Here is a 6,549-nt window from a genome sequence, read left to right as displayed (position 1 = left end):
GGCGCAGACTTGCACTTGTTGCAGTTTTTAGATGCTTGCATGAAAGATTTTTCTAGACTGACATGAACAGGTATCTTGAACCTGTACAGTGCTGCGATGAATGGTTTTGTTCTTGAATTATTTGTGCCCCCTAAACAGCTTAATATTGCTACAATTTGTGAACTTTTTTGTCTTCTCTTTATTAGAAATTTGTGTATGGACGCTTTTAGGATTCGATACACAATTGAGGCTGCCCAAGGGAAAATGCGGACGGTAATCCCCGCTTGGCGACACCCTTGCGCCGCGACGATGAGGGTGCACGCCAGGAGAGTGGTTCTCTCTCTCCACGAACACAGTCCCGTGTACTCTCGCGCACTTTGTGCAAACCCGGATTTATGGTAGTCCGCGGGAATTGTGTGCTTGGAGTACCGTGCGCCAGGGTTGGTTTGTCTGGACTATAACCAGCCTCGACTGAAAGATTGAAGATCCTTCGATATCCGTCGCAGTCTCTGTGCATCCAAATTTTTCTATGCTTCATTCCATAAATTTTAAGAAATTAAGCCTATAGGGAGGATTAAACTACTTAAACGTGGTGAACAAGTATCGAAGAAATCGAGAAGGATGCGTAGTATTTTTTTTCTGTTTCTTCGCGTTGACTGGGTTTGTTTGAATCGTTAATTATTGTACCTATACCAGACTTAACCCAGACCTTAACCGCACTTTGTAATCATAGCGATGATATTATTGATTTTCTTAAAAATGATCATACGCTACTTTCAAAATAAACGGCACAATATTGGAGAACGACTCACTCAGAGAGTACAAGAATTTATAGATGCTCAGGTATCGTGAGCACTGACCGGATCCAACCTTCAAGGAAAGGTCACGACCTGAATGAGCTTTCTCCGATCCGAACCCGCATTAAAATGTAGGACCTTATGAGCATCAGTGACTCCTAGAATGCCGAGTACAGCAAGGCTATAGAATCTATAGTATATGTAGATACACCGAGTAATAGTGCACTAAACATGCTCAATTCTCGCTATTCATTGGTGTCCCTATATTTGAGTTCCCATGACATTTTCTAAATTGTCCTATTGCTATGCTAACAGAGCTAGATTGTAGATCGAAATCTGTCGAACTCGATACACTTACAAGGAGAAGTTCCCAGGTGTCCGCCTCCGATTTCTTTGAATTTTGGATATGTTTTAGAGTTACTGATATGTTTCTAATTGAAATCCACTCTGGTCTGAATTATATATATTGTCAGGTCCGATTCTGGCACTCAAAGGCTTTACTTCCTTAACAAAGTCTGTAGCTCTGACTTTTAATACTTCATCGTCTTCTATTGTTGCTCGTGTAACAAATTTGGTTATTTTCCGTGGAACAATGCGATGAGCTTTTTTAAAATTATTTACCCATTTTCTAGAAGCATCGTCGAATATCTCTGTCATGTAAAATATAACCGGCATCAATAGCTTCCCTCAAATTTGGTATTACATACTCGGAAATTTGTGCTAATCTTTCTCGTTTGGTTCCTTCTGCTTCAATTTGATGAGCCGTAATTGCCGTTCAGAAGAAACATATTTAAAATTTTGTTGAACCGTATTAAGCTTACGCTTTTTTCCTCCGCCATTCCAAAATGCAACTGCTTCCGCTTATAGTCAACATCAACATCTTTATCACGTTGAGAACAAACACCTTTATATGTTTTTTCAGACCAATTTTCATCATTACCATCTTTATCAACAGCTTCAACTTCACACTCTTTAAACTGATCCATAAAGTCCAATGAAAACTCTTCCGAAACTTCGACTACATTAAATTCAAATATGCTATCAAGCAACATCTTTTGTACAGATTCTTTTAATTGTACTTCCTCCCTTGTTATGGGAGTTTCTATCAAGTACATACTTTGAAATGTTACTAATAATAAATTGATCACGTTCAGCGGGTTAATAATCATTTTTAATCGCGGGAACTGTAGTTACAAATTCTGTGAACACGTGAAGCACTCGGATGTGACTAAAGAACAAACCAATTTTCGAGAAACAACGTACTGCAATCTTGCAGAAAATATCGCGTAACTCGATATAAGTGCTATTCTTAGCGTCATAGCAATAGCGTGGGCAAAAAGATTCACATCAAATGTAGCTGACCATATATGTTCCGTGTGAAAGAAAACCGCTGACAATTCATTGGTACTTGGCTACCTCAATTTTTTTTTATTTTTTCCAATATTTTAATTTTAGCTTATTGAACTCCCATTGAGGGTATTTGTAATTATAATGACAATTTAGAGCTCCATCTTTATAAAGTACTATTTACCTGAATTTCCTTTGTATTCGTTCAAAGCTTACGCGCCTTTTAAACATCTGATATAAGCCCGACGTAGCTGACTAACTAGGGGTTGTTCACCCCTCATTGTCAGTAGCAATGGGAGAGCATAAAACCACTGATGTGTCATCATAAAATAATTTGTGTCTATGGTTTTTTAAGTTTTTTTATGACATTTTTGACATTTTTCAAGTCTCTCGAATACATATTTAAACGATTGCGGGTAGTTTACCCTCTAATAAGGGTGACTGACGACAAGAACACCGTCCATACAGTAAATTATGACGCAACTGAAATTTATATGAAGTTTTACTCAACACAATTTTTAACCCCGTATGAACTCTGGAGGGGTGGTTTCACCCCCTAAACATTCAAGCAGGCCAAAATAAAAAGACACGTATTTCTTCTTTTTCGGTTCTCTAAAACATATCCAAAATTTAAAGCAATCGGAGGCAGACACCTGGGAACCTCTCCTTGTTAGTGGCGTTGACTACGCGTCCGAAGTCTTTTGAATTGAATACTTCTCAAGTTAACGTGACGTTCGAAGTCCTCCGAACTCGACCTGACATCCCAAGCCATCCCCGACAAATTCTCCTGAAGCTAGCCCGCGCGGAAAAGGGAGGGCAGCGAGCCCCCAGCGAAGCTTGGTGCGAGCGTGCGACAAGGGCGCACGGGGTTCTCTCCGCGTTGCGTTCGGTGCCCGTGTCGAATGTAGACATCGAGAACGGAAGAGGGAACAGCTGGCTGGGGTGCCACGGGCACCGGCCTCGTTCCTGGCCTCGCGACGAGTGTGTAAACTCCCGAGGGTTGCTCGCGCGCTAGGAGGAGGGGAAGGCCGATGGTAATTCCTATGGAAGATTGGCTGCATAGCGGTGACGCTGTGTCGTCGGCACACCACGCGAACTTGTTGGTAACGCGATGTCGGTGTTGGTGGGAGGGGGAGGAGGTGACGGCACGCGTTGGGGGTGAAATCGAAGGGGGCGCAGAGGGATAGCTCTATCTCTCCCCCTCGCTGCGCTGCGGAGAACGGGGGAAAGTCGAGGGTGGAGGAGCCAGAAACGGGAATGTCGGCTAGGCGGTGGGACCCTAAAGGTCCGCGAGGGTTAGGCGAGTGTGTTGCACCAGGAGTGGGGAGGGGCAGGGGAGGTCGCGCACGCGCTCTCTCTCGTCATCGACCCGACGGCCAAGGGAACACCTGGTAGCGCCCCACGTGCCACGTTTAGGGTGCCACCGACCACCCCGCGCACGCGATCCCTCCTATCGAATATCACGGTCTGGCCTTCCTGTCCTGTCTACTGACCCACGCCAACTCCCCTCGTGTCTTTCATCGTTCCTCTCGCGGAGAACACTCCTAATGGGACGGACGAGTGTACATACCAACTGTTACGCCGCGAAAACGGCCAGCACGCTCCACGATTTCGGGTCGCACACACCACTCGCGCGCGCCATCGTTGTACACCGTTCGAGGGATCTTAGTACCTACCGTTTTTATCTTCAAAGCTAGATGAGAATGTCTCATAAATGCATCTAATCGGATCTGATCGTACTTTTTATTGTTAGTTTATTGATGGTGGAGAATTATAGATAACTTGCTTTAAAAGAAAGTTTAAAATTCTTATTCTCACGTGTCTACGTAACTATAACTTGATACTAGCCTCGATGGTTTAGTCTGGCAACTCTGCAATCTACTGTGATATGAATATTAAGATATAATTATTTCTAATGGAATTATGTTACTTCTGTCACCGTTCGGAGTTTAGTCTTTCTTTTGACCTCTGCTGTAGGTAGAGGGAGTGCCGAGGCTCTGGTAGTACGCGAATGATATCCTTCGGGGTACACGTCGTCGAGATGGGCATATTTTACTTGTCTCGAGGATGAAAAGGGTCATATACACGTGGAGCGCTTTTTCTTCGAGATACGGTGTGGAACAGTTCAATCTTGGAGAGTTGAGCTTCGCCTCTTTAGAGTGAATTTTGACAGTAAAGAGTGGTGTACTATTTATAACGATATACTCCACCAGAGGCTATAGCGTGGAAACTATGCCTTGCTGGGATATTGCATCGACGTTCCACCATTGCAGCTGCAGCTTCATCAGAGGTCTGATGCACTGACACCGTTGTATCCTGTAGCAGACGCCTACTTAAGCTACCCTACGCTCACGTAACGGATCCCTGGGTGATCGATCGCAAATCTCTTTTAATTGGCCAGCTGAACAATTAAGCAAGCCAGATAAGGGTGTTCCAGGTGATGTTCTGCTGTTATCCACTGTCTCTCTTAATATCGTTAGGGTGTTGCATCACTATTTCCTTATAGTACTTCCTGGGAATACATTCATGCTTCTCTCCTGAGTATCACTTTTCAAATACCTCTTTACTAGTTATAACTACTTAAAGCTAACTGATCTAGAATAAAACAAAATAACAATTTTACAACTAACATATTTGAAAAGTAAGAAATAACTAAGCAAGCCTCGAACACCCCCAGATAATCTTCATATATTTCAAATCTTTTTCCAAATCTCCGAATTTGAGAACTTCCTCTACACGCTGTTCAATTAATCGATCTGAAGTTAGGGACCCACAGTTCTCCAAGATATCACCCATATCAACACCTCTATCATAGATGCAAGCCAACTATCAACCCTTTCCAAGCGGTAATCTTCAAAAGGGAACCTCCTAGTTCAACAGTTTCTCAATTTATTTCCAAATTCCATCTCTAAATTGAAAACCGGTGAATACTAAGCACATCTAGACACTTGCAATTCAGGCAGTGAGAGCAACCACGGGCTAACCCACATTTTTTTCAAAATTGAGTTAGTAGCAATAACGTATTCCAATAGGCTCTACTAATCATATAAAATAGGAAAAAAAAATTTTTAACTTGGCTTGGTCCGTTGTCGTTCTCACTGCCTCAATTAGACTTTTAAGTATTAAGCTTACTTATGCTTTAATTGTACCGATTGTCTCTACTATTTTTCTTCCATTCCTAATAAATTTTGCCAGTGCACAGAAGTTAGCCATTACGACGAAAGGTGCCCAGAAGAAACATGGAAGCATAAATGCCCATACTATGTTACAAAATTGTAGTTAAAGTATTCTTTAAACTCCAATATTGCCTCGAACTGAGGTGAGCGCTGCCCCCACCCCCCACTTCTTCCGTTTTTGCCGCGGCGAATGAGCGAGAGGGGCACTCAGTCTCTCTCGCTCATTCGCAGTCTCTCATTCCACGCGATAAGGCAATAAAGGCAAGCCGAAAAGACTCCCTGTAATCCTGTAATCTGTATCCCTTCTCGATACAAGTACCTTAATGCTTTCTTATAGAGAATAATAAAACATCGATTATTGTGTACAAGAACTATATGGTTCTGTTTAAGAAAGTAACGCTTCCATCGGAACCAACGCCATTAAAAACCTCTCGCAATGAAAGTCTCTTATCTTCTCTCACTTTAAACTTTAAAATTTAAAGCTATGAGGTCATGATTTGAAAAATTCGAATTTTGTAACTCAGAAAACTAACAAATTCTCTTCCGAAAAATGAGAAGTTTTATCTGAAAACCAGATCATTTTTGTGTCTTCCAATATTTTTTATTCATTCTAGTTCATACGATAATCACACTCATATAGATTACGAAAAACTTTGCATTTTTTGTTTCAGATGACTACGACAGCCAGAATCATATTCGCCAGCAATAAAATGTTTTCAAACCCCTCTTACTATTACCACTGTAGCTTTGAAAAAAAATTATTATTATTGGATACAAAATATTGAGCACATTCTTCAAATGTCAATTAATAAACGTACAAAATTTGGAATTATAATACTCGATACTTTTCTTTTAAAAAAATTCCTAAAATTTGCCTTATTTTCAGAGCGTCAAACTAGGGACATCCCTTAACCCAACCCAATCTGACCCAAATAAATAAACAGAACGCACTGATTGTAAAATGGAAGAAGCAAGCGACCGACCGCAATTTCTCCACGGAACAGAGAGCTAGCTCGACTGCACCGATCGCTTAGCGACAATATCGAAATTGGTCCGAGCCCTGTTCCGCGGACAGATGTTCACCGAACTCCACCTCGTGATCCCATTCACCGCGAACGTTGCCGTTCCTCCAAACGCCCGCAAACTTCCTAAGTGGTGGCCGGTAATAACCGCGCCATATGACGAAACGACGGTGCGGCGCGGCAGCTGATGCATTCGTGTCGCGTCTCTCGATTCGCAACATCGATCGC

The sequence above is a fragment of the Andrena cerasifolii genome, chromosome 1 (genome assembly GCF_050908995.1).
Source record: "Andrena cerasifolii isolate SP2316 chromosome 1, iyAndCera1_principal, whole genome shotgun sequence".
Taxonomy (NCBI): domain Eukaryota; kingdom Metazoa; phylum Arthropoda; class Insecta; order Hymenoptera; family Andrenidae; genus Andrena; species Andrena cerasifolii.
This window is presented reverse-complemented; position numbering follows the sequence as displayed.